This window comes from Mirounga leonina, unplaced genomic scaffold, assembly GCF_011800145.1.
Source record: "Mirounga leonina isolate KUSES-001 unplaced genomic scaffold, KU_Mleo_1.0 Mir_53, whole genome shotgun sequence".
In the NCBI taxonomy this organism is placed as follows: domain Eukaryota; kingdom Metazoa; phylum Chordata; class Mammalia; order Carnivora; family Phocidae; genus Mirounga; species Mirounga leonina.
The window spans coordinates 103,508,626-103,534,311 of record NW_023270807.1 but is presented as its reverse complement, the minus strand read 5'-3'; the positions used below and the strand labels follow the sequence as shown (position 1 = coordinate 103,534,311).

Below are 25,686 nucleotides of genomic sequence, written 5' to 3'. Positions count from 1 at the left end.
GTGAACTGAAGTGTCTGGGCAATTACAATCTACCCTGTAATTGTGTACAACTTCGTCTAATTAAAAAACAAATAGAGTAGTAAACACTTCCTTTAGAAAGAGACACAAAATATTCTTTTGCAAAACAAATTTCTCAGTTTAGAACTTTAGTAGTTAAAAAAAAAATGCCCTATTGAAATCAAAAGAATGTTAAATTAGGGAGTCAAATGTTTCAGTCTTTGGTCTCTAGCTAAATAGTGTACTTACATGTTGGACCACTAGGTGTCTCTTTGCATACGTGTTAGGATTCCAGCCAGAGAAAGCTAATCTAGTCTTGAAGGAAATTGTTAGATGGATTGTGTCAACAAATGTTTCCATTTGAGTGTATTTAGGGATGACTTTAATTTAACAATTATTCAGCAAGGATAAATAGATGTGTCTTGGCTACATCTCTCTCGCTCGTTAGAAGTTTTGGAAACGTTAATCCAGGATTGTCAGCAGATGCAAAATTCAGGTACTAACACCAGGGTGGTTGGCAGGCTGATAGGATGGAAGAGCCTGCCCATTTAGGATGATGACCAGGAGGTCAGGCCCACATTATTTCTGAATGAAGCCGTGGCAAGGATACTCAATTCCCAAACAAGCTGTGTTTGGCTCTCCAATGTCTCTTTCTAGGAGCTCTAGTCCTTCCTGATCAGATCCTTCAAAATTACCCAGTGGCAGCTGATTTGTGGTTGCACATGGCCCTTTGAGTACAAGGTATCAATTACTTTGAGTCACATAAGCCCCCTCTAAATTGTCCAAATTTGGTAAATAATTTACTCGCTCTCTTTCATCCTGCAAGAATGTAATGAGATTTACTGTTTGCAGAAAAATTAAGCATGTTGCTAAGGATAAGCTGAAAAGGCAAAGATTATTATAAGAGACAACACTGCTAATGTCCAAAGGGCCCTGAGCCTGGAGTCTGAATTAAAATTCTGGCTTTATAACGTGCTAGCTGTGGAATGTAAGTGGTCTACCTGCTCTGTGTGTCAGTTTCTTTGTAAAAGTATAGATGATGTTACTTTATAGAGTTGACACGCAGACTAAAAACAGTTTGCAATAATTCTGCCAAATATCATGGTAAGAGCCTCTAAGAGAAGTCACCCTATTCTTTAAAAAATTTTTTTCCTGAGAAATAAATGACAACATCATTGTATAAGTTCAAGGTATACAGCACGATGGTTTTTCTTTTTTTACTGAACTATGGTAAACATATAATGTATTAGTTTCAGGTGTACCAAATAATAATTCAATACTTATATACATGATGAAATGATCACCATGATGTCTAGTTACCATCAGTCACCATACAAAGTTATTACAATGTTATTGACTGTATTCCTGACAGTATAATGGTTTGATTTACATATATTGTGAAATGATTACTCAAATTGCTTCAGCAAACAACCATCTTACATAAATACAGTAAAAAAAAAAAAAAAGAAAGAACAAAAGAATAAAGGAAAAAAATTTCTCCTTGTGATGAGAACTCAGAATTTACTCTTAACAACTTTCCTATATGTCATACAACAATGTTAGCTAGTCATCATGGTGTACCTTATATCTCTAGTACTTATTTATCTTACAACAGGAAGTTAGTACTTTTTGACCACTGTCCTCCAGTTTCCCCTCCCCCAATCCCTGCTTCTGGTAACCACAAGTCTGATCTCTTTTTCTATGAGTTTGCCTGTTTTTTTAGATTACCATATATGTGAGATCTTGTCTTTCCCTGTCTGACTTATTTTACTTAGTGTAACACTTTCAAGGTCCTCCATCCATGTTGTCCCAAATAGCAGGATTTCCTTTTTTTTTTTTTTTTTTTTATGGCTGAATACTATTTCATTGCATATATATACCAAAACTTCTTTATCCAATCATCTATTTATGGACATTTAGGTTGTTTCTGTGTCTTGATTATTGTGAATAATACTATGAACATGGGGGTGCTGATATTTTTTCAAGTTAGTATTGATTTCCTTCAGGTAAATACTCAGAAGTGGAATTGCTGGATCATATGGTAATTCTATTTTAAATTTTTTGAGGATCCTCCATACTGTTTTCCATAGTGGCTGCACCAATTTACATTCCTACCAACAGTGCACAAGGGCTCCCTTTTCTCCACATCCTTGCCAACATTTGTCAGCTCTTGTCTTTTTGATGATGGATGGCTATTCTAACAGGCATGAGGTGATAGCTCATTGTAGTTTTAATTTGCATTTTCCCGATGACTAGTGATGTTGAGCATCTTTTCATGTACCCATTGACCTTTCATATATCTTCTTTGGAGAAATGTCTGTTCAAGTCCTTTGCCCATTTTTTGATTGGATTATTTGTTTTTTTGCTCTTGAGTTGTAGAAGTTCTTCATATGTTTTAGATATTAACAGATACATGGTTTATCAGATACATGGTTTGGAAGTATTTTTTCCCATTCTGTAGGTTTATCTTTTTACTTTTTTTTTTTTTTTAATTTTAATTTAATTTAATTTTTTTATTCTTATGTTAATCCCCATACATTACATCATTAGTTTTAGATGAAGTGTTCCATGATTCATTGTTTGTGCATAACACCCAGTGCTCCATGCAGAATGTGCCCTCCTCAATACCCACCACCAGGCTAACCCATCCTCCCAGCCCCCTCCCCTCTAGAACCCTGTTTGTTTTTCAGAGTCCATCGTCTCTCATGGTTCGTCTACCCCTCCGATTTCCCCCGCTTCATTCTTCCCCTCCCGCTACCTTCTTCTTCTTTTTTTTTTCTTAACATATATTGCATTATTTGTTTCAGAGGTGCAGATCTGAGATTCAACAGTCTTGCACAATTCACAGCGCTTACCAGAGCACATACCCTCCCCAGTGTCTATCACCCAGTCACCCATCCCTCCCACCCCACCCCCCACTCCAACAACACTCAGTTTGTTTCCTGCGATTAAGAATTCCTCATATCAGTGAGATCATATGATACATGTCTTTCTCTGTTTGACTTATTTCACTCAACATAATACCCTCCAGTTCCATCCACGTCGTTGCAAATGGCAAGATCTCATTCCTTTTGATGGCTGCATAATATTCCATTGTATATATATACCACCTCTTCTTTATCCATTCATCTGTCAATGGACATCTTGGCTCTTTCCACAGTTTGGCTATTGTGGACATTGCTGCTATAAACATCGGGGTGCACATACCCCTTCAGATCCCTACTTTTGTATCTTTGGGGTAAATACCCAGTAGTGCAATTGCTGGATCATATGGTAGCTCTATTTTCAACCTTTTGAGGAACCTCCATACAGTTTTCCAGAGTGGCTGCACCAGCTTGCATTCCCACCAACAGTGTAGGAGGGTTCCCCTTTCTCCGCATCCCCGCCAACATCTGTCGTTTCCTGACTTGTTAATTTTAGCCATTCTGACTGGTGTGAGGTGGTATCTCATTGAGGTTTTGATTTGGATTTCCCTGATGCTGAGCGATATTGAGCACTTTTTCAACTGTCTGTTGGCCATTTGGATGTCTTCTTTGGAAAAATGTCTGTTCATGTCTTCTGCCCATTTCTTGATTGGATTCTTTGTTCTTTGGGTGTTGAGTTTGATGAGTTCTTTATAGATTTTGGATACTAGCCCTTTATCTGATATGTCATTTGCAAATATCTTCTCCCATTCTGTCGGTTGTCTTTTGGTTTTGTTGACTGTTTCCTTTGCTTTGCAAAAGCTTTTTATCTTGATGAAGTCCCAATAGTTCATTTTTGCCCTTGCTTCCCTTGCCTTTGGTGATGTTTCTAGGAAGAAGTTGCTTCGGCTGAGGTCAAAGAGGTTGCTGCCTGTGTTCTCCTTTAGGATTTTGATGGACTCCTGTCTCACATTGAGGTCTTTCAACCATTTGGAGTCTATTTTTGTGTGTGGTGTAAGGAAATGGTCCAGTTTCATTCTTCTGCATGTGGCTATCCAATTTTCCCAACACCATTTGTTGAAGAGACTGTCTTTGTTCCATTGGACATTCTTTCCTGCTTTGTCGAAGATGAGTTGACCATAGAGTTGAGGGTCCATTTCTGGGCTCTCTATTCTGTTCCATTGGTCTATGTGTCTGTTTTTGTGCCAGTACCATGCTGTCTTGATGATGACAGCTTTGTAGTAGAGCTGGAAGTCCGGAATTGTGATGCCGCCGGCTTTGCTTTTCTTTTTCAACATTCCTCTGACTATGCGGGGTCTTTTCTGGTTCCATACAAATTTTAGGATTATTTGTTCCATTTCTTTGAAAAAAGTGGATGGTATTTTGATGGGGATTGCATTGAATGTGTAGATTGCTCTAGGTAGCATTGACATCTTCACAATATTCGTTCTTCCAATCCATGAGCATGGAACGTTTTTCCATTTCTTTGTGTCTTCCTCAATTTCATTCATGAGTATTTTATAGTTTTCTGAGTAAAGATCCTTTGTCTCTTTGGTTAGATTTATTCCTAGGTATCTTATGGTTTTGGGTGCAATTGTAAATGGGATCGACTCCTTAATTTCTCTTTCTTCTGTCTTGTTGTTGGTGTATAGGAATGCCACTGACTTCTGTGCATTGATTTTATATCCTGCCACTTTACTGAATTCCTGTATGAGTTCTAGCAGTTTTAGGGTGGAGTCTTTTGGGTATTCCACATAAAGTATCATATCATCTGCAAAGAGTGAGAGTTTGACTTCTTCTTTGCCAATCTGGATGCCTTTGATTTCTTTTTGTTGTCTGATTGCTGTGGCTAGGACTTCCAATACTATGTTGAATAGCAGTGGTGATAGTGGACATCCCTGCCGCGTTCCTGACCTTAGGGGGAAAGCTCTCAGTTTTTCCCCATTGAGAATAATATTCGCTGTAGGTTTTTCATAGATGGCTTTTATGATATTGAGGTATGTACCCTCTATGCCTATACTCTGAAGAGTTTGGATCAAGAAAGGATGCTGTACTTTGTCAAAAGCTTTTTCTGCATCTATTGAGAGGATCATATGACTCTTGTTCTTTCTTTTGTTAATGTATTGTATCACATTGATTGATTTGCGGATGTTGAACCAACCTTGCAGCCCAGGGATAAATCCCACTTGGTCATGGTGAATAATCCTTTTAATGTACTGTTGGATCCTATTGGCTAGTATTTTGGTGAGAATTTTTGCATCCATGTTCATCAGGGATATTGGTCTGTAATTCTCCTTTTTGATGGGGTCTTTGTCTGGTTTTGGGATCAAGGTAATGCTGGCCTCATAAAATGAGTTTGGAAGTTTTCCTTCCATTTCTATTTTTAGGAACAGTTTCAGAAGAATAGGTATTAATTCTTCTTTAAATGTTTGGTAGAATTCCCCTGGGAAGCCATCTGGCCTTGGGCTTTTGTTTTTTGGGAGATTTTTGATGACTGCTTCAATTTCCTTAGTGGTTATAGGTCTGTTCAGGTTTTCTATTTCATCCTGGTTCAGTTTTGGTAGTTGATACATCTCTAGGAATGCATCCATCTCTTCCAGGTTATCTAATTTGCTGGCATAGAGTTGCTCATAATATGTCCTTATAATTGTTTGTATTTCTTGGTGTTGGTTGTGATCTCTCCTCTTTCATTCATGATTTTGTTGATTTGGGTCATTTCTCTTCTCTTTTTGATAAGTCTGGCCAGGGGTTTATCAATCTTGTTAATTCTTTCAAAGAACCAGCTCCTAGTTTCATTGATCTGTTCTACTGTTCTTTTAGTTTCTATTTCATTGATTTCTGCTCTGATCTTTATTATTTCTCTTCTCCTGCTGGGTTTAGGCTTTATTTGCTGTTCTTTCTCCAGCTCCTTTAGGTGTAGGGTTAGGTTGTGTACTTGAGACCTTTCTTGTTTCTTGAGAAAGGCTTGTATTGCTATATACTTTCCTCTTAGGACTGCCTTTGCTGCATCCCAAAGATTTTGAACAGTTGTGTTTTCATTTTCATTGGTTTCCATGTATTTTTTAAATTCTTCTTTAATTTCCTGGTTGACCCATTCATTCTTCAGTAGGATGCTCTTTAGCCTCCATGTATTTGAGTTCTTTCCGACTTTCCTCTTGTGATTGAGTTCTAGTTTCAAAGCATTGTGGTCTGAAAATAGGCAGGGAATGATCCCAATCTTTTGGTACTGGTTGAGACCTGATTTATGACCTAGGATGTGATGTATTCTGGAGATTGTTCCATGGGCACTAGAGAAGAATGTGTATTCCGTTGCTTTGGGATGGAATGTTCTGAATATGTCTGTGAAGTCCATTTGGTCCAGTGTGTCATTTAAAGTCTTTATTTCCTTGTTGATCTTTTGCTTAGACGATCTGTCCATTTCAGTGAGGGGGATGTTAAAGTCCCCCACTATTATTGTATTGTTGTCGATGTGTTTCTTTGCTTTTGTTATTAATTGCCTTATATAATTGGCTGCTCCCATGTTAGGGGCATAGATATTTACAATTGTTAGATCTTGTTGGATAGATCCTTTAAGTATGATATAGTGTCCTTCCTCATCTCTTATTACAGTCTTTGGTTTAAAATCTAATTTGTCTGATATAAGGATTGCCACCCCAGCTTTCTTTTGGTGTCCATTAGCATGGTAAATGGTTTTCCAACCCCTCACTTTCAATCTGGGGGTGTCTTTGGTTCTAAAATGAGTCTCTTGCAGACAGCATATCAATGGGTCTTGTTTTTTAATCCAGTCTGTTAGCCTGTGTCTTTTGATTGGGGCATTTAGCCCATTTACATTCAGGGTAACTATTGAAAGATAGGAATTTAGTGCCATTGTATTGCCTGTAAGGTGACTGTTACCGTATATTGTCTGTGTTCCTTTCTGGTCTATGTTGCTTTTAGGCTCTCTCTTTGCTTAGAGGACCCCTTTCAAGATTTCCTGTAGGGCTGGTTTTGTGTTTGCAAATTCCTTTAGTTTTTGTTTGTCCTGGAAGCTTTTTATCTCTCCTTCAATTTTCAATGACAGCCTAGCTGAATAGAGTATTCTTGGCTGCATATTTTTCTCATTTAGTGCTCTGAATATATCCTGCCAGTCCTTTCTGGCCTGCCAGGTCTCTGTGGATAGGTCTGTTGCCAATCTAATGTTTCTACCCTTGTAGGTTACATATCTCTTCTCCCGAGCTGCTTTCAGGATTTTCTCTTTGTCTATGAGACTCGTAAGTTTTACTATTAGATGTCGGGGAGTTGACCTATTTTTATTGATTTTGAGAGGGGTTCTCTGTGCTTCCTGGATTTTCATGCCTGTTTCTTTCCCCAAATTAGGGAAGTTCTCTGCTATAATTTGCTCCATTATACCTTCTGCCCCTCTCTCTCTTTCTTCTTCTTCTGGGATCCCAATTATTCTAATGTTGTTTCGTCTTATGGTATCGCTTATCTCTCGAATTCTGCCCTCATGATCCAGTAGTTGTTTATCTCTCTTTTTCTCAGCTTCTTTATTTTCCATCATTTGGCCTTCTATATTACTGATTCTCTCTTCTGCCTCATTTATTCTAGCAGTTAGTGCCCCCATTTTTGATTGCACCTCATTAATAGCCTTTTTGATTTCTACTTGGTTGGATTTTAGCTCTTTTACTTCTCCAGAAAGGGTTTCTCTAATAACTTCCATATTTTTTTCAAGCCCAGCTAGTATCTTTAAAGTGATGATTCTGAACTCTAGATCTGACATTGTACTAATGTCCGTATTGAGTAGGTCCCTGGCAGTCGGTACTACCTCTTGTTCTTTTTGTTGAGGTGATTTTTTCCGTCTTGTCATTTTGTGCAGAGGAGAATAGATTAATGAGAGAACAAAATGCTAGCAGAGTAACCACGTCCCCAGAAAATATACTCTAAACAAATCAGAAAAGACCTGAAGCAGTGGGATAAGAAAGGGAAAGAGAGAAAAAAGAAAAAGAAAAAAAAGAAAAAGAAAAAGATAAAGATAAAAACAAAAACAAACAAAACAAAACAACAACAACAACAACAAAAAAACCAGAATGTGATAAAATATGATCTATATGGTATATAGATCAGTGCCACACACTAGATTTGGGATGTATTTTGGTCTTTTAGAAGAAAGTGACTCCCAAAATTTTAAAGAAAGAAAAACTTATATATGTACAAAAATAAGGGTTGATATGATGAAGGGATGGAATATGACTGTAAAAATGGAAATTATAAAAAATTTTATAAAAGGAATTGATAAGAAGTTGTTTGAAAAAAGAAAGAAGAGGATTTAAAAAAAGAAAAAAGAAAAAGAAAAAAAAAGGGAGAGGATGTGATCAGGCAGGGGAATAGAAAACACCATATACGAGACATTTAGGGTATATTTTAACCTGTTAGAAGAAACTATCTCAAAATTTTAAAGAGAGAACAACATATATATAAGCCAAAAATATGGGTAACTACTATGAAGGGATAGAATATGACTCTAAAAATGAAAAATAAAAATGTTTTTTTTAAAAAAAGGGATTGATAAGATGTTGGTTGAAAAAGGGAAAAAGAAAAATTCAAAAAGAAAGAAAAAGGCAAAAAGACAGTTAAAAAAAATTAACTTTGAAAGACTAAAGAATCATTGGGAAAAAGCCATGGATTCTATGTGCAGTATTCCCCTAGCGCTGGAGTTCTGCCGTTCTCATTGATCGGTAAACTTGGTCTTGGCCGGCTGGTCTCGCTGATCTTCTGGGGAGGGGCCTGTTGCCGTGGTTCCCAAATGTCTCTGCCGGAGGCGGAAGTGCCCCGCCCTTGCCCCCTCCCGGCTGAGTCATCTGCTCGGGTTTGCTCTCCGGGGCTTTTGTTCCCTGCGAGCTTTCCGTCCAGCTTTGGAGGCGGAGAGTGAAAATGGCGGCCTCCCAATCTCCGCCCCGGAGGAGCCGAGAACTCGGGGCCCCGCTCCTCAGGGAGCCCCCAGAGAAAAGCCGTCAGTCACTCCCGTCTCCCGGTCTCCGGCCGCACTCCGTGCTCACCCGGCCTGTGACCGCGCGCCTCTATCTCTGGCACCCGACCCCGGATGGAGTCTCCAAACCCAGCAGATCCCTGCGGTGCCCTCCCGCGCGGCTCCTCCCGGGGGAGGAAGGTGAGTCTCCCCGGATCTGCTGCTTGTTGGGTCCCTGCTGGAGGCGCAGGGGCCCGACTGGGCCGCGGATCCCGGTTTATGGCCACCCCGAGCTGAGAGCCCGCGCCTCGGCTCCGTCTCTGCAGCCGGCTTCCCTGCTCCGATACCTGGGAGCTCTGCCGCCCTCAGGCACCCCCGGTCTTTCTGTGACCCCGAGGGTCCCGAGACCACACTGTCCCGGAGGGTTCCACCCCCCGCTTAGCCACCAGAGTGACGTCCCTCAGCGGAGCAGACTTTTAAAAGTTCCGATTTTGTGCTCCGCGGCTCTATCACTTGCCAGAAGCGGCCGACGGAGGCCCCTCCCCCGCCGTGTATCCTCCCGAATATCGCCTGGGATTCACTTCTCCGCATGTCCTACCTTCCAGAAAGTGGTCGCTTTTCTGATGAGAGAGTTGTTGCTCTTCTTTTCTTCAATCTCCTGTTGAGTTTGTAGATGTTCAGAGTGGTTTGATCCCTATCCAGCTGAATTCCTGAGAGGAGACGAAATCCAGGTCTCCTACTCCTCCGCCATCTTGCTCCGCCCCCCTCTTTTTACTTTGTTGATGGGTTCTTTTGTTGTGCAAAAGCTTCTTAGTTTGATTTGGTCCCACTTGTTTATTTTTGATTTTATTGCTTATACTTTAGGTGTCATATCCAAGAAATCATTACGAAGACCCATGTCAGGAAGATTTGTTCCTTAGATATTCTTGTAGGAGTTTCATGGTTTTAGGTATTACATTTAGGTCTTTAACCTATTTCAAGTTAATTTCTGTGGGTGGTGAAAGATAGGGTGTAGGAGTGCTGACAATGCTGACTCCATCTTTGGCCCTCCTTGTTCATGTCTGCACAAAGACCCCCTTAGGGCTATGTGTTCCAGGCCCCTTGGAGGTTAATATATGGCCTCACTGGAATGCAGGAAGGCTTGTCTTGAGCTTCGCTCTGCCCACAGATGGCACCACTTTAGATAACTACCCTTTGACCTCACCATAATGCCCCTCACTCTATAAAAGCTGTAGATTAAGGTCTGCACTTTGTGGAGAATAGCTGCGTAGTGCCCAGGTCATCTATCTGCCAGTCAGTAAGTTACCCTGAATAAAACTGTGCCAACAATATGGAGTGGTTTACTTTGTTTTTTGGTCTCAAAGTGCCTTCTCAAATTTGAAGATACTTTACTGTCCCTCCTCCACCTTCTAATGTATGGGTTCAGTTTCATTCTTTTACATTTGAATATCCAGTTATCTAGCAACATTTATTGAAGAGACTGTCTTTTCTCCACTCAGTATCCTTGGCTCTCTTGTCAAATATTAGTTAACCATATATGCGTGAGTTTATTTCTGGGCTCTAAATTCTATTCTAGTGGTCTATTTGTCTATTTTTATGCCATTACTATCCTGTTTCGATGAGTATAGCTTTAGAGTACAGCTTGAAGGAAGTGTGATACCTCCTGCTTTGTTCCTTCTCAAGATCTCTTGGGCTATTTGGGGTCTTTTGTGTTTCCATATAAATTTTAGGGTGTTTTTTCTACTGTGAAAAATGCCATTGGAATTTTGATAGGGATTGCATTGAATCTGTAGATGGCTTTGGTAGTACTGACATTTTAACAATATTAATTCTTCCAGTCTGTGAACACAGAATACTTTTCCATTTATTTGTATCTTCAATTTCTTTTTTCAATGTCTTGTCATTTTCAGTTTAGAGACTTTTCACCTCCTTAAATTTATTCCTAAGTATTTTATTGTAAATGGGATTGATTTCTTCATTTCCTCTCTAGAAATTTTGTTGTAGTATATAGAAACACTACAGATTTTTTTTTTTTGCATCAGTTTTATATCAGTTTTGTATACTGAAACTTTACTAAATTCATTGATTAGATCTAACAGTTTTTGGTTGAGTCTTCAGGATTTTCTTTATACAAAAGTATGTTGTCCACAGAGTTTTACTACTTTTCCAATTCTGCTACATTTTATTTCTTCTTCTTGACTGATTGCTCTAGCTAGGACTTCCAATACTATGTTGAATAAAAGTGGTGAGAGTGGGCACCTTTGTCTCATTCTTGATCTTAGAGAAAAAGCTTTCATCTTTTCACCATTGAGTATGATATTAGCTGTGGGCTTGCCATATATGGCTTTTATTATGTTGAGTTGTGTTCCTTCTATACGTAATTTGTCGCATTTTTATTTTGAATGGAAGCTGAATTTTGTTTGCTTTTTCTATGTAAATTGAGATGATCGTATGATCCTTTTATTAATGTGATGTATTACATTGATTTGTACACTATTGATTTGAACTATCCTTGCATCCTAGGGATAAATCCTACCTGATCATGGTGAATGATCCTTTTAATGTGCTGCTAAATTTGGTTTGCAGTATTTTATTTGGAATTTTTGCATCTAAATTCATTAGGGATATTGGCTTGTAGTTTTCCTATCTAGTAGTTTCCTTTTCTGGTTTGGTATCAGGATAATGCTGGCCTTATGAAATCATTTTGAGAGTCTTCCCTCCTCTGGTTTTTTGGAAGAGTTTGAGAAGGATTGGTGTTAATTCTTTAAATGTTTGGCGAAAGTCACAAGTGAAGCCATCTGGTCCTGGGCTTTTCTTTGTTGGGACATTTTTTATTACTGATTCAATATCCTTACTGTTAACTGTTCTATTCAGATTTTCTATTTCTTCCTGATTCAGTCTTGGTAAGTAGTATGTTTAAAATTTTTTTCCATTTCTTCTAGGTTGCCTATAGCCTCTTCATAATAGCCTCTTATTATCCTTAGAATTTCTGTGGTGTCAGTTGTAAGGTCTCCTTTTTTATTTATAATTTTATTGATTTGAGTCTTCTCTTTTTTCCTTGCTTAGTCTAGCTAAGGGTTTGTCAATTTTATCTTTTCAAAGAATCAACTCTAAGTTTGGTTAATATTTTCCATTGTTTTTCTCTTCTCTATTTCATTTATTTCTGCTCTAATTGTTATTATTTCTGCTCAGTTTGTCCTTCTTTTTCTAGTTCTTTAAGATATAGAGTTAGATTATTTATTTGGGATCTTTCTTCCTTTGTATCATTGGTGTTTATTGCTATGAACTTCTGTCTTAGAACTGATTTTGCTGCATCCCATAAGTTCTTGCATGTTGTATTTCCACTTCTGAAAACTTAATTTCTCCTTTAATTTCTTCTTTGGGCCGTTGGTTGTTCAGGACAGTGCTGTTTAATTTTCATGTGTTTGTGAATTTTCCAGTTTTCCTCTGAGGGTTACTGATTTCTAGTTTCATGAGGTTGTGGTTAGAGAAGATACATAGTATCATTTCAGTCTTCTTGAGTATGTTAAGACTTGTTTTGTGGCCTAACATATGGTCTATCCTAGAAAATGTTCTATGTGTGCTTGAGAAGACTGTGTATTCTGCTGTTGTTGAATAGACTGTTCTCTATATATCTGTTAGATCCATTAGTGGTGTTCCAGTCTGCTGTTTCCTTATTGATTCTCTGTCTGGATGACCCATACACTGTTGAGAGTGGGTTATTAAAGTCCCCAACTATTATTGCATTAGTGTTTATTTCTCCTTTTAGTTCTGTTAGTTTTTGCTTTATATGTTAGGTGCTCTGATGTTGGACATGTAAGTATTTACAATTGTTATGGTGTGTTCATATGTTAACCCCTTAATCATTATATAATGACCTTCTTTGCCTCTTTTACCTATTTTTAGTTTAAAGTCTATTTTGTCTGATATAAGTATAGCTATCCTTGCTTTTTTTTTTGTTTTGGTTACTATTTACTTGAAATGTCTTTTTCCATCTTTACTCTCAGTCTAGGTGTGTCTTTAAGGCTAAAGTGAGTATATTGTATGCAGCATATTGTTGGATCTTGTTATTTTATTCATTCAGCCATTCTGTGTCTTTTGATGGAAGATTTTAATCCTTTTGCATGTAAAATAATTATTGATGGGTAAAGACTTACTATTGCCATTTTGTTAATTGTTTTCTGGTTATTATCTAGAGCCATTGTTCCTAGTTTCTTATCCTGCTGTCCTTTTTGTGTGTGCTTTGATGTCTTGTATCCATATGCTTTGACATCTTTATCATGTCCTTTTGCATGATTATTACAAGATTTCCCCTTGTAGTTAGCATGAGGCTTACATAAAATATCTTAAACTTATAACACCCTATTTTAATTTGAAAATGAATTAACTTCAATAGAATTTGTATACTTTACATTTTTATTTCTTATCCCCCTCACATTTAGGTTATTGCTGTTATAATTTACATGTTTTTATCTTGTGTAACTAATAACAGATTATTGTGTTTATGGTTATTTTGCTACATTCATTTTTTTAAAATTTTAAACTAGAGTTGTGAGTTATGCACCATTATTATCATATTACAAAATCTAACTATGACTATAAATGTACAATTGCCGGTGAAATTTATACTACCTTTTTGTATTTTTATGCTGTTAATTAGCGTTTTTTTACCTCCACTCAAAGAAGTCCCTTTAGCATTTCTTCTAAGGGAGGTTGGTTGTAATGAACTCCCTCACTTTTTGTTTGTTTAGAAGTCTTTATCCCTCTTCATTCTGAAGGACAAGTTCACAAGGTATAGAATTCTTGATTGATAGTTTCTTTCAATATTTTGAACATGTCATCCCATTCCATGGGGGTTCCCTTGTATATAACTTCTCTCTTTTCTCTTGCTGCTCTTAAAATTCTTTGTCTTTGACTTCTGACAATTTAATTATAATGTGTCTCGGTGTAGTGCTATTTGGGTCCAACCTATTTGGGATCCTTTGGGACTCATGCATCTGGATGTCTGTTTTTTTTCACCAGGTTCAGAAAGGTTTTTTCACCATTATTTCTTTAAATATACTTTCTGTCCCTTTCTCTTTCTCTTCTCCTTCTGGAATTCTATAATGCAAAATTTTTTTTTATTGTGTTCTATGATTCCCATAGATTTTCTTCATTCCTTTTCATTCTTTTTTATTTTTGCTCTTCTGACTGGATAATTTATAATGTCCTATCATGCAGGTCACTGATTCTTTCTTCTGCATTGTTGTGTCTACTTTTGAAACTCTATCAAATTCTTCAGTTCAGTTATTGAGAATTTCTTTCTTTTTTTATGGTTGCTATTTCCTTCAAACGTCTCATTTTGTTCATGCATTGTTTTCTTAATTTAGTTTACTTGTCTGTGTTTTCTTATAGTTCCCTAAACTTTCCAAAGAGGATTATTCTGAATTCGTCTCACAGTTCATAGAAATCCATTACTTTTTTTTTCTTCAAGTTTTTATTTAAATTCTAGTTAGTTAACATACAGTGTAATATTAGTTTCAGGTGTAGAATTTAGTGATATCCATTTCTTTAGGGCCAGTTATTAGAGTTTTGTCAGTTTCTTTTGGTGGTGTCATATTTACCTGGGTTTTTTTTGTTTTGTTTTGGTTTTTTTTTTTTTGGTGCTTCTTATTTCCTTATGTCAGTATCTGTACATTTGAGTAATGGGGCTCCTTTTCCAGACTTTATAGGTTTGCTTTGGCAGAGGCAGTTTTTTACCAGTTAGCTCAGTTTGGGTCTCTAGGTGTGTCTGCTGGTAATGTCTTTGGGCAGGTGAGACCTGCTATTGTCTATTTTTGGGTAAGGCAACTGTTTGAACTCTGATGATGGAGATGGGGGGTGTGCCACTGGTTGAGAACAGTTGCATAGGAGTATAGGCTTGGTTCCTTACCCAAGTGAGGCTATAGGCTATGTCCCACAGTTGCTTGAATTCTTTGGTCAGGCTTACTAGATGGTTGGGACTGGGTACTATATTTAATAGTAGCTGAGGCTATAAATTAGCTTTCCAACCCAGGGAGGACAGTAGGCCAGGGCCCAGGCCTATACGGCTTGTTGTTTGGGGAGCTGAATCAGGCCTGAGGGTGCACTGAATTCCCTGGTCAGATGAATCCACCAGTTTTGCTCTGCAGATGAGGGAAGCCACCGGCTGTGCTCTCTGTTCCAGTGCCACTGTATGGAGGGCTGTTAAATGTACTATGCAGCTTTGTGTGTGCTCTTATCACACAGGCTGAAGGCTGTCTTCAGTGACGAGTAGATTCCCTGCCCAAGTGTACTGGAAGCAGCTCTAAAGCCTCTTTGTTTGTTGTCTTAACTCAAGCCAACCTGCACCCTAAGTTCCCTGGCCAAACAGGGCCACTGGCTTTGCTCTGCAAACTGTTGGCTCTGTCTGCCCTACTCTTGACTCAAGCACCCCTGGGCTGCACAGCTTCCAGTTGTTTTTACCAGCTCTTCTGGTTTGATGGGGCCAGGAGACTCTTTCCACAGCTGGTCTCAGCCCCCTTGCCTGGGTGGGAGGGGAGGAGACATTCCAGGCTATCCTCAACTTCCCAAATAGGCTGTCTGGTTGGGAGGGACCAGAAGCTACCGTCAGCCTTGACTGTGAATGAATCCCTCTGCTTGCATATAGCACAGGACGCCTCCACATTTTGTACTGGCATGGTGCTCTGGAGATTGGCTCTCTCCACCTGCCCCTTGGCTCCAGTGCCACTGGGCTGCACAGCTTCCAGCACTTGTCATCAGCCCTTTTGTCACATGGGCCTGGAAGGCACTCTCCACAGCAGGTGGGGCTCTGACTCAGTATCTTGCCTGGGTGTGGGCAAAACAGCTCTGGGGCTGCCGAAACTTGTTTTAGGATCCCAAACAGACAGACCTGCACCCCTCAGAGTTCCCTGTCAGAGTGCAGTCCCAACTTGGTTCTATAGGTGAACAAAGCCACTGGTTGGGATTACTACTTGGGCACTGCAGGTGTGGACTTGGTCTGCCAAGATCTGTGTGCTGGTTGTTGAAAGCCCCTCCCCACTTCTCCATCACAGTCAGATTTTTGGTGGCTGGGCCCTACAGATTCCTCTGCAATCCCTATGGTGCTCTTTTAGAGTAGAGGCTCCTGCAAAGTGACTCACAATGCTGGGGGAGGCTGGTCATCCCCTTGGATTCTCTTTTGCCACTGAAGGCACTAGAGGCTCAGAGGGACCCCTGCACGTGGTGCAGCCCTGTCCTGGGGGAAGGGCAACATAATCAACACGTGCCTCTTCTCTTATCCTTCTAAGGCATTGTCTTGGTCTTTGAGGTGCAGGGGGCTGCTTTGGCCTCACCGTTATGCTCCAGGATTCTCTCAGTGGTGTCTTGTTCTTGAAAAGGTATTACTTGTTCCTCTTGTGAGGGAGAGCAAAGTAAGAAACAACTTATGTCACCATCCTGGTAATATCATTCCAGTCACCCTATTCTTTTTTTTTTTTTTTAAAGATTATTTATTTATTTATTTATTTGAGAGAGAGAATGAGAGAGAGAGAGCAGGAGAGGGGGGAGGGTCAGAGGGAGAAGCAGACTCCCTGGCGAGCAGGGAGCCCGATGCGGGACTCGATCCCGGGACTCCAGGATCATGACCTGAGCTGAAGGCAGTCGCTTAACCAACTGAGCCACCCAGGCGCCCTCACCCTATTCTTAATAAAGGAAGCCTTCTCATTATTATGCACAGCAGTTTAGCTCTCAATGATCTCCACCTCTCCTCTCTGACAAGACTTGGGACACTACCTTTGCAAAATCATAAGGCCTATTAAAAGTGGTATTTCCCAGTGAAAGAGCTAGCCAGACAGAAAAGGAATTTTGGCTCAACTCCACAGCAACAGGTGCAAACAGCAGGCAGCTTATGTGATAGTTTTTCTTTTTCTGGCTTTCTTCCATCCAGCAATGGTCCTGTAGTAGAGACTACTGCACTATGTAGGGTATACTTTATCAACTTTGATGGGAAGTGTTCAGTGGAAGGTCATTTGGGAAAGCTGAATTAGAGTGATTGGCTGCCTCAGAGCAGTGCCCATATGGTCTGGATTTTACAAGCAGAAACAGTACTATCTTTCATAGAGAGAAAATATGAATATTATTCTTGTAGAATAAAGAATAGCAGAGTAGAGAAATTTGGGGGTGCAAATTGCAGAAAAGTAGAGGCCATCCCTTGCCATTCTCGTCTGATCTATCTTAGAGCACTGCATCTGCTCTTACCCCCGCAAACTGGAGTGAAGGCATCAGGTGTCGTTACTTAGGGGCTGCCATTGTAGAGAACTAGGGTGTGCTCCTAGGTCAGACTGTAGTGGACCTAATAATTGATACTTTGTCTAGGGGCTCCCAATGTTTCCTGTGGCCTCATCATAGGCCTCGCGGTCCTTTCCCTACTTGATGTAGCATCTTGGTGCCAGTACAAATCTTTGAAGAGCTTCCTTGGGTTTCAATCACAAATCTCTTAGTTGGACCTAGATGCACATCTAGATTGAATCTTAGAATGATTGGCTCCTAGAAGTTCCTGAGATCTGTCACCGGCCTAGGAGAGGAGGCAATTATCCTGCAGGTTTTATCTGCATTGTTGTACAAGGCTGCTGCTAGTGTGTATGTGTGTGTGTGTTTAGGGGTGTGTGCAAATATGTTTTGCAGGGCCCCTGCCTATAGAAATAATTCGAAGAGCCCAAAGTCAACATGCTAGCCTAATTCTGGAAGGCCTGTGGGCGCAATCACTTACAGGGCTGGCATTATGGAATTTAAGATGATCATGGGAACACAATTAGCCCCACAGAGATGTGTCTCTTCTGGCATCCAGTTGACTCTATGAGCTGGGGAAGGGAAAGTGCCTCACAGGTGACCTGTCATGGTCCCACTGGGAGATCAGCAGGGTCCTACCCATTTGTCTGAGCCCTAGGGGCATACTGGGGTGCAGACCATAATCTCTGATGTTTTGGGTTCTGGAAGCTCACAGAAGGGCCAGAGACCTCCGCAGGCCAGGGACACAAAGGAGTTTCATGCCTCCCTAAGGGGCATGGTCAACAGCCACTTGTATTTGGTGCAGGTTCTTCCAGGAGGTAAAAGAGGCAGATTGTTCAGGATGTCTTACAGTTTGCCACTTGCTTGTTACCATGGTAAAATGGTCCCTTGGGAGCAGAGATCGACATGATTGGCTGAAAGAGAAGCTTTCCTTGCTTAGATTTGTAGATGTTTCTGTCTAAGTCTTGATTGTCGGGACTGACAGCTTCTGTGGGGATGCAAGAAGGACAAGTGAGAGAGAGGTCTGCCAGTCTCTTCAGATGATATATCACAGTATTTTAGTGGTGTTGAAAATAAAGTAATTTTAATCATCATAGTTTCTGTTTAAAAAAAGCTGTGCTCTGAAAACCATCTGTCAGTTCATCCTCAAAGTGGAGCGAGAAGAGAAATGTAGCAGAATGAGTGGAAAAGTTAACAATAAAAAAGAGAAAATAAATGAAAGAGAAAGAATAAGATGTTTAAAAGCTTGCAGGAAATAGATTAGAATCAGGATGACAATAGAGCTTAAATTTAAAAGAAAAATGGGGGCACCTGAGTGCTGCACTAGGTTAAGCGTGTGACTCTTGGTCTCAACTCAGGTTGTGATCTCAGTGTCGTGATCTCAGGGTCGTGAGATCGAGTCCCACGTGGAGCCCCAGGTTGGATTCTGCACTGAGCATGGAGTCTGCTTGAGTTTCTCTCTCCCATTCCTTCTGCCCCTCCCCAACCAGAAAAAAAAAAAATCTTAAATAAAAAATAAAAGAAAAAATGAGATAATTTGGTTAAGCCATTTTTCCTTTCATGAATTTCCTGGACCAAGTAACAACTCCAGACCATCCCCCACATACATCACTGTGTATGTGCTCACAGGGAGGTTATCTTGTGTTTTGCTTCTTTCTCTCCTCCTCTGCCTTAACAAGAGATCTCCTGCTAATTGGCAAAACCAATGGATTATTTCATGTCCTTTGCTTTTATATATGAGCAAAGATGGATTTTTCTCTCTTGCTTCCCATGGCATTGCTTTGATGGACTACCATGTAACAGAAGATGCTTGCTTATGGTTCTCAATTGCTAATTAAGTTTGTTACCACACATATTATGTGCTTTTTGGTGTCTGAGACTTCTGCCTCTAGAGTGACCAGCATTTTCTATTTCCTCTTTAGCTCTTGTTCCTGAATTAAGAATAATGCACATTGTTTGCCTCTGTTTATGAACTTTCTATAAATTTGTTTGCTGCTCTGAGCATTTCTTGTCAAATGCCAGTGTTGTAATTTTAAAGGATAACCAGGTTATGAATTAATATGTGGGTTTTTAAAATTTTAGTTCAGAGTTGTCTTACTCTGTAAAAAAAAAAAAGAATTAACCTAGGTCATAGTTTGTTCCACCTGAAAAACTATCTTTAAATTACACAAAAGATTTGTCTTTTTTTAAAAAAAGTTTTATTTAAATTCCAGGTAGTTAACATACAGTGTAATATTAGTTTCTGCTGTACAGTATAGTGAATCAGCCCTTTCATATAACACCCGATGCTCATCTAAATTGTCTTCTTTTCAAAAACCTTTAAAACTAGGCATGGTGCTTACTTTGCTACATCATCCCGAAGATTATAAGGTCTAGAGGGGAATAATCAAGGCAGTTACTTTTGGATCAGTTGAACCAATAACTGCCTTTAGTGAATATCTTTCTTTTTTCTTTAAAAAAAAATTATACTAGCAATTGCCTTCTTTATCAATAGAGCATTGGTTGCATGTTGATATTCTTGGTTTATTTTCTGGTTTTAAAATGGTATAAGACCAGAGTCCATATTTCTAAATTAACTAGTTTGCTAAACAGTTTTTGAAATATGTTGCTAGAATAAACTTGCATTTTATTTGACCTAAAACAAAATAGAATGATTCTTCACCGGCATCCTAGTCAGCTTGGGCTTCTATACCAAAATACCATAACTGGGTGCCTTGTCAACAACACAAATTTATTTTTCATAGTTCTGGAGGCTGGGAGTTCAAGATCATGGGGCTGTCATGGCCGGGTTCTGGTAAGAGATCTCTTCTGGGTTGCAGACTGCCCACTCTTCTTGTCTCTTCACATGGTAGAAAGAGAGGGAGCTAGTTAGCTCTCTGGTCTTTTAAAGGGCCTTACTCCCATTTATGAGGACTCCACTGTCATGGCCTAATCGGCTCCCACAGGCCCCACCACCAAACACATCACAGGGGGATTAAATTTCAACCTATGAATTTTGGGATGGGGTGGAGAACACAAACATTCAGTCCCTAACAACCAGTGTATATTAAGGGATTTATCTTGTTTGAAATTAGCTTTATTATCCATTTGGTAATGAAATGGGTTTTCCACTTTCAGTTACAGAGCTTATCAGGAATATATTTGATTTCATTTCACAAACTTAAAAAAAGTATTTGTGGCCTCATTGTTTTGGCTGAGTCTCATGCGGTGGCGTGTTAAGGAGTTATTTTTAAAAGAAGATAACCGTCTCAAATGTGACTGAGAAAATTATTCCCTTAAACCCTTAAACTCTGAAACAAGGCACCAGAAATTTCTCTAGGAGAGTAGGTTAGGGAGCTTAATCAACCTTGAAGCATAAAAGCTATTTTATTTGATGAAACCTGTTACCACACTTGCTCACATCCTATAGTTGTGTGCTAATTCCATCAGGAAGAATAGTTTTCTATAACAAAGCCATTTCCAGGTAATTTCTCCCATTCAAGATGATTGCTACCGCTTGGTGAACATGCATCGGGTTTTGCAGGTTTCTCATATATTTCATTTAATTCTCACAAAATCCCTGAGCTGGTTATTACTTCTGTTTAACGTATGTGGTGTCTACTATGCAGGCAAATTAAGCTATTTTAATAAGTTTCCACATTTACATAGTGGTAGAATGAAATGTTTGACCCTAATCCCTGCGTGGGTAGTAGTTTTGAAACATGTTATTTTGGTTGTCTACCCGAAAGTAATTTGGAAACCCTATGTACTCCCTGACACCTTACATTGTCACCTAGAATTTTTATTGTATGTTTGTTTAAATAGTTGTGAAAGATGTCATTTCTGACATATGATAAATCTTGACAGTAAAGGTTCTATTTCTTTTTAAATATAACCTATGTGATAGAAATAACACAGAGATTTGGTACGTCATATATACATTTTTTAAAAAGTCATCTTTGGAGTTTTAATTTTACATTGCTCTGTTTTCTTCCCCTGTGGAACTCATATTTTCATTCTACTACTCCATGGGTTTTTATCCAATTATTTAATATGTATATTTTTTGCTTCAAAAACTTTCATTGATGATTTTATACATTTCAGCAAAAAATACATACTTAAACTGAAATTGATCTAATTTTTTTGTGTGACATAATTCTTTAAGCCATATAAGATTTCATTTGGAGTGGGTTATCATTATAATTATTATTAGTACACAATTTAGCAAACAACATGAATATGCTATTTTGACAAATAATGATTAATACAGAGGTACATACTTTTATTAAGAATGCATCATTTAATGAGATAGATGAGGTTTTTCCCCCTAATTATGGAACTACTTCTAGGTGAATAATATTGCTAGAATGAGAGAGAGTTCAGAACGAGTTTTAATCCTTTTGTTGGTTTCTATGTATGTGAGCCCTTAAAACTGTTTTTCACATAAATAGATGGAAATAAAGCACTTTTGAACCCCTTTCAAGTATATGCCAAATACCTCATGTGATCTATCACAACTGCTTTTAATAATTAACAGACAATCAAAATAGATTTTTCTTTAATTTTGTTGAAAGCAAAGAATTAGAAACCTCTTGATTTATGAAAGTTATTTGTTGCCTTGTCATTAGGTTCTTATACATATTTAATTCCTGGGAATTATATAAAAATCCTTTATAAAAAAAATCCTTTATCAAGACATATCAAATAACTACTCCTTCTTCCTTTAACTCTTTACTTATGGGCACCTTGCTTAAACTGGTATTCTCAGGGTTAGGAATAAGGCAAAATTATTACTTTCAAAATACTTTTGTCAGCGTCATTATTTTTCATTAACTGCTTTCATTGTGTGCTTATAAATATTTTTTATCAAAATCATGGAGCTACATATTTAGCTTATCAATATATAGATAACAAGTATGCTGTATCATGGTTAGCTCAGCTGGTTCTCATTATCTAAACAATAAGTAAATGTTTTTACATTAGTCTCCATGACCACTATTTCACTTCTTAATTCTTTTGGATTATGGCTATGTGATTTTTATGGAAGAGGGGAGGCAACAGTTGAGCTTAAATTGTTTTGATGATTCTTCTGCCCCAAATTATCTTTGAATCATTGTGGTGAAATTTTCAATTTCATGTATGCTCACTACTTCAAGAAATAAAGTACTGAAACTCTAAAATTATTAAGTAAACACTCACATAATAGCCTCTACAATGGCACATCCATGCCTACATACCCCCCTTCCCCTTCTTCCCCGTTAATACCACTGATTGCATATTGTTTCTACACATTTGCTCTTTGACTCAGAGAAGTCTGATATTGACTATCTCATTTCCATATCCTGCAGATTGGGAAGGAGAATTCTAGAGGGATATTCCTGACAGCACTATTCCCCTAAACAAAAAAATTTGGAATCATAGGTTTTGTTTATGGAAACTCATCTAGAGTTCAGTGTTTTTACTGGTTTGTATTTTTAATTCATTTACTCAACAAATGTCTACTGAATCACCCTGTGTACAAAGACTGGGGATACAGCAGTAAACAAGTGAACAAAGTATGACACAGTACCTGCCCTCAGGTAAGTTATACTATAGTGGGGAGTCAGACATAATTGTAACATTAATAATTCAGTACAATTATGCGAACTTCTATGAATAAAAGACAACGTGCTATCAGAGCATACAAAAGGGGATTGATCTCTCATAAGATCTGTGGGAAGAGATGAGTAGTTAAATGTGCATTGAAAAACAATGCTCTGGGCAAGAAAGCAAAGCAGGACCTCAGCTGGGATGTCTCCGCAATGGTCCAAGAGAAAGGTGCCTTTGACCATAGTGGTTGCAATGGGTGTAGACAGAGTGAACACACCTAAGAGATTGTTAGGAGGTTAAGGGATACAATATGTACCAGGGAAATATTCCACATGATCAAAGGAAAACTTAATATCTGTGACTAGAGCAGTGTATTGTCAACAAACCCCAATGCTTAGTGGAAAATTAGAGATGAATTTTTTTCTTTTTGTCTTCCATCATCTTCTGTCAGTTCTACTTGTTTTACTGTTAGAAAGCTGGCTGAGCAAAGGGATTCAGAATTTCACTGAAATAATAGTTTTCTGATGGAGTGATCTATTCTTTAAAAAAAAAAAAATCTTTTTGACAACTCTTGCCAAAGCTGTGTGTTTCACTTGGATAGCCCTGGGGCATGAAGAAGACTGGGTCATGGCCTCTACCTTTGATATTCTCATTGTCCAACGAGGGAGACCTGTCCACAGCATCATGGTACATAAAATACCAAATGACCATTGAGGGGTTAATTATGAACAATGTCCTGTTGGAGACTTTGGGGGAGTGAGGGTGGTACCCTGCCATTAAGAGAGAAGGCTGTGGAGTCTGGGCTTGGATTTGGAAACATCGATTTACTAACTTCCTCCTCTAAGTTTCCTACATTGTCTCATCTAAGACATGGGAGTAATAATAGGGGATTATTCATAGGTGGTTCTAATAATCATATGGCATGATACATGAAAATCATCAATTGGCAGAGGATGTAGTAGTGGCTTAATAAATACAACAAATGTAGCTGTTCTATTGTTCTAGGGGAGGGGATTATTAGCCCTCTGAATCAGGAAAAGTTACACAGCAATGCTTTATATCATATTTAAAGGGTGTATATAGCTGACCTTTATTTTAATAAGTTTGGGCTAAAGGAATAAATATGTTTTATGACAATAAAATAATTTATTAAATATTTATTACATGTTAGGTACTGCTCTGAGTATTATAGAGATATTTTCTCCACGGAAATCTTTAGTAAAAGGCGAAAGATTTATGCGATCTGAAGAGAAACCAGAGCGTATATAGAGATATTTTCTAACTTCATTTTTGTCTGGTCTTAAGAAGGAAATACTATTACTATGCCCATTTCACAGATGAGAGTCCTGAGGTCCCAAAATATCTGTTACTTGCCCACGATTACATAGTAAATTGCTAACCTGAGATTTAAATCCAGTTCAGACCAACCCAGAGCTTTGCTCTTAAGTTTTACAAGTTTACAAGCTTCTTTACTTAAAAGCGCTGCTGAATTCAAACCAGCTTTTACTTATTATGTATTTGCTCAATCAATAGAAATTAAAAATACATGGGGCGCCTGGGTGGCTCAGTCGTTAAGCGTCTGCCTTCGGTTCAGGTCATGATCCCAGGGTCTGGGATCAAGCCCCGCATAGGGCTCCCTGCTCGGCGGGAAGCCTCCTTCTCCCTCTCCCACTCCCCCTGCTTGTTTTCCTTCTCTCACTATGTCTCTCTCTGTCAAATAAATAAATAAAATCTTTAGGGGCGCCTGGGTGGCTCAGTCATTAAGCGTCTGCCTTCGGCTCAGGTCATGATCCCAGGGTCCTAGGATCGAGTCCCACATCGGGCTCCCTGCTCGGCAGGAAGCCTGCTTCTCCCTCTCCCACTCCCCCTGCTTGTGTTCCTGCTCTTGCTGTCTCTCTGTCAAATAAATAAATAAAATCTTTAAAAAAAAAAAATAAAAAAAAATAAATAAAATCTTTAAAAAAAATTAAAAATACATTGCTATAATGAGTCAATAAAAATATTTATTTTATTTTATAAATAAGTACTTATTGTGGGAAATAAATCCATCAGGGAATAAGCAATACATTATTGGTTATTCCGATTCTCATAGATGATTACTGTACACATTTTGCTGTAAATATCTTCAGACATTTCCCCCCAATGCACTGATGCATGAGATGTATGTATATAAACCTATACTTTTATGATAAAAAATGAATGGGATCACCCTGCACATGTTTTTACCTACTTTTTCACTAAGGATATATTATAAAACTCTGCACGTTTAGTATGGTAGTGTGTAGTATAGTTGATAGAGGGTGGTAAAGACTCAGCAAATGTTGGTGGTCACTGATTGTCATCATCATCATCTTGAAAAATCACCCTCCAGCTAGGCTGTAATAATTTGACATTTCAAAAAGAGCGCATTCTTGGGCGCCTGGGTGGCTCAGTTGGTTAAGCGACTGCCTTCGGCTCAGGTCATGATCCTGGAGTCCCGGGATCGAGTCCTGCATCGGGCTCCCTGCTCAGCAGGGAGCCTGCTTCTCCCTCTGACCCTCCCCACTCTCATGTGCTCTCTGTCTCTCTCATTCTGTCTCAAATAAATAAATAAAATCTTTAAAAAAAAAAACAAAAAAAAACCCCGGCGCCTTCTTTTCAGCACACCTCCACCAAATGTGACTTCTATCACATAATTTTTGTGTGTGTGCTAATCTTGAAGATTAAAAATGGAATCATGTTGTTTTATTTTGCACTTATTTTATTGTTAATGAGGTTAAACTTTAGTCATATGTATTTTTATTTTTTGAAAATTTTTCACCTGTTTTTCTATTAGTTTGCTTATTATTTTATTAGTGTGTAAGAACTCTTTATATTATGATTTTTTAAAAAAGTTTTTATTTTAATTCCAGGTAGTTAACATGCAGTGTTATATTAGTTTCAGTTGTAAAACATGTTAATTTAACACTTCCATACATCACCCGGTGCTCATCACCACAAGTGCCCTACTTAATCCCCATCACCTATTTC

General features: G+C 38.6%; 1 protein-coding gene and 1 pseudogene across 4 annotated transcripts in view; one reads left to right on the top strand and one right to left on the bottom strand.

Annotated features, from left to right (window-relative positions):
* The window catches only part of IPCEF1 (interaction protein for cytohesin exchange factors 1), a 183,616-nt gene that overhangs the window by 67,497 nt on the left and 90,433 nt on the right, over positions 1–25,686 (top strand). The window lies entirely within an intron of this gene.
* On the bottom strand, positions 23,817–23,940 carry LOC118001644 (annotated as a pseudogene).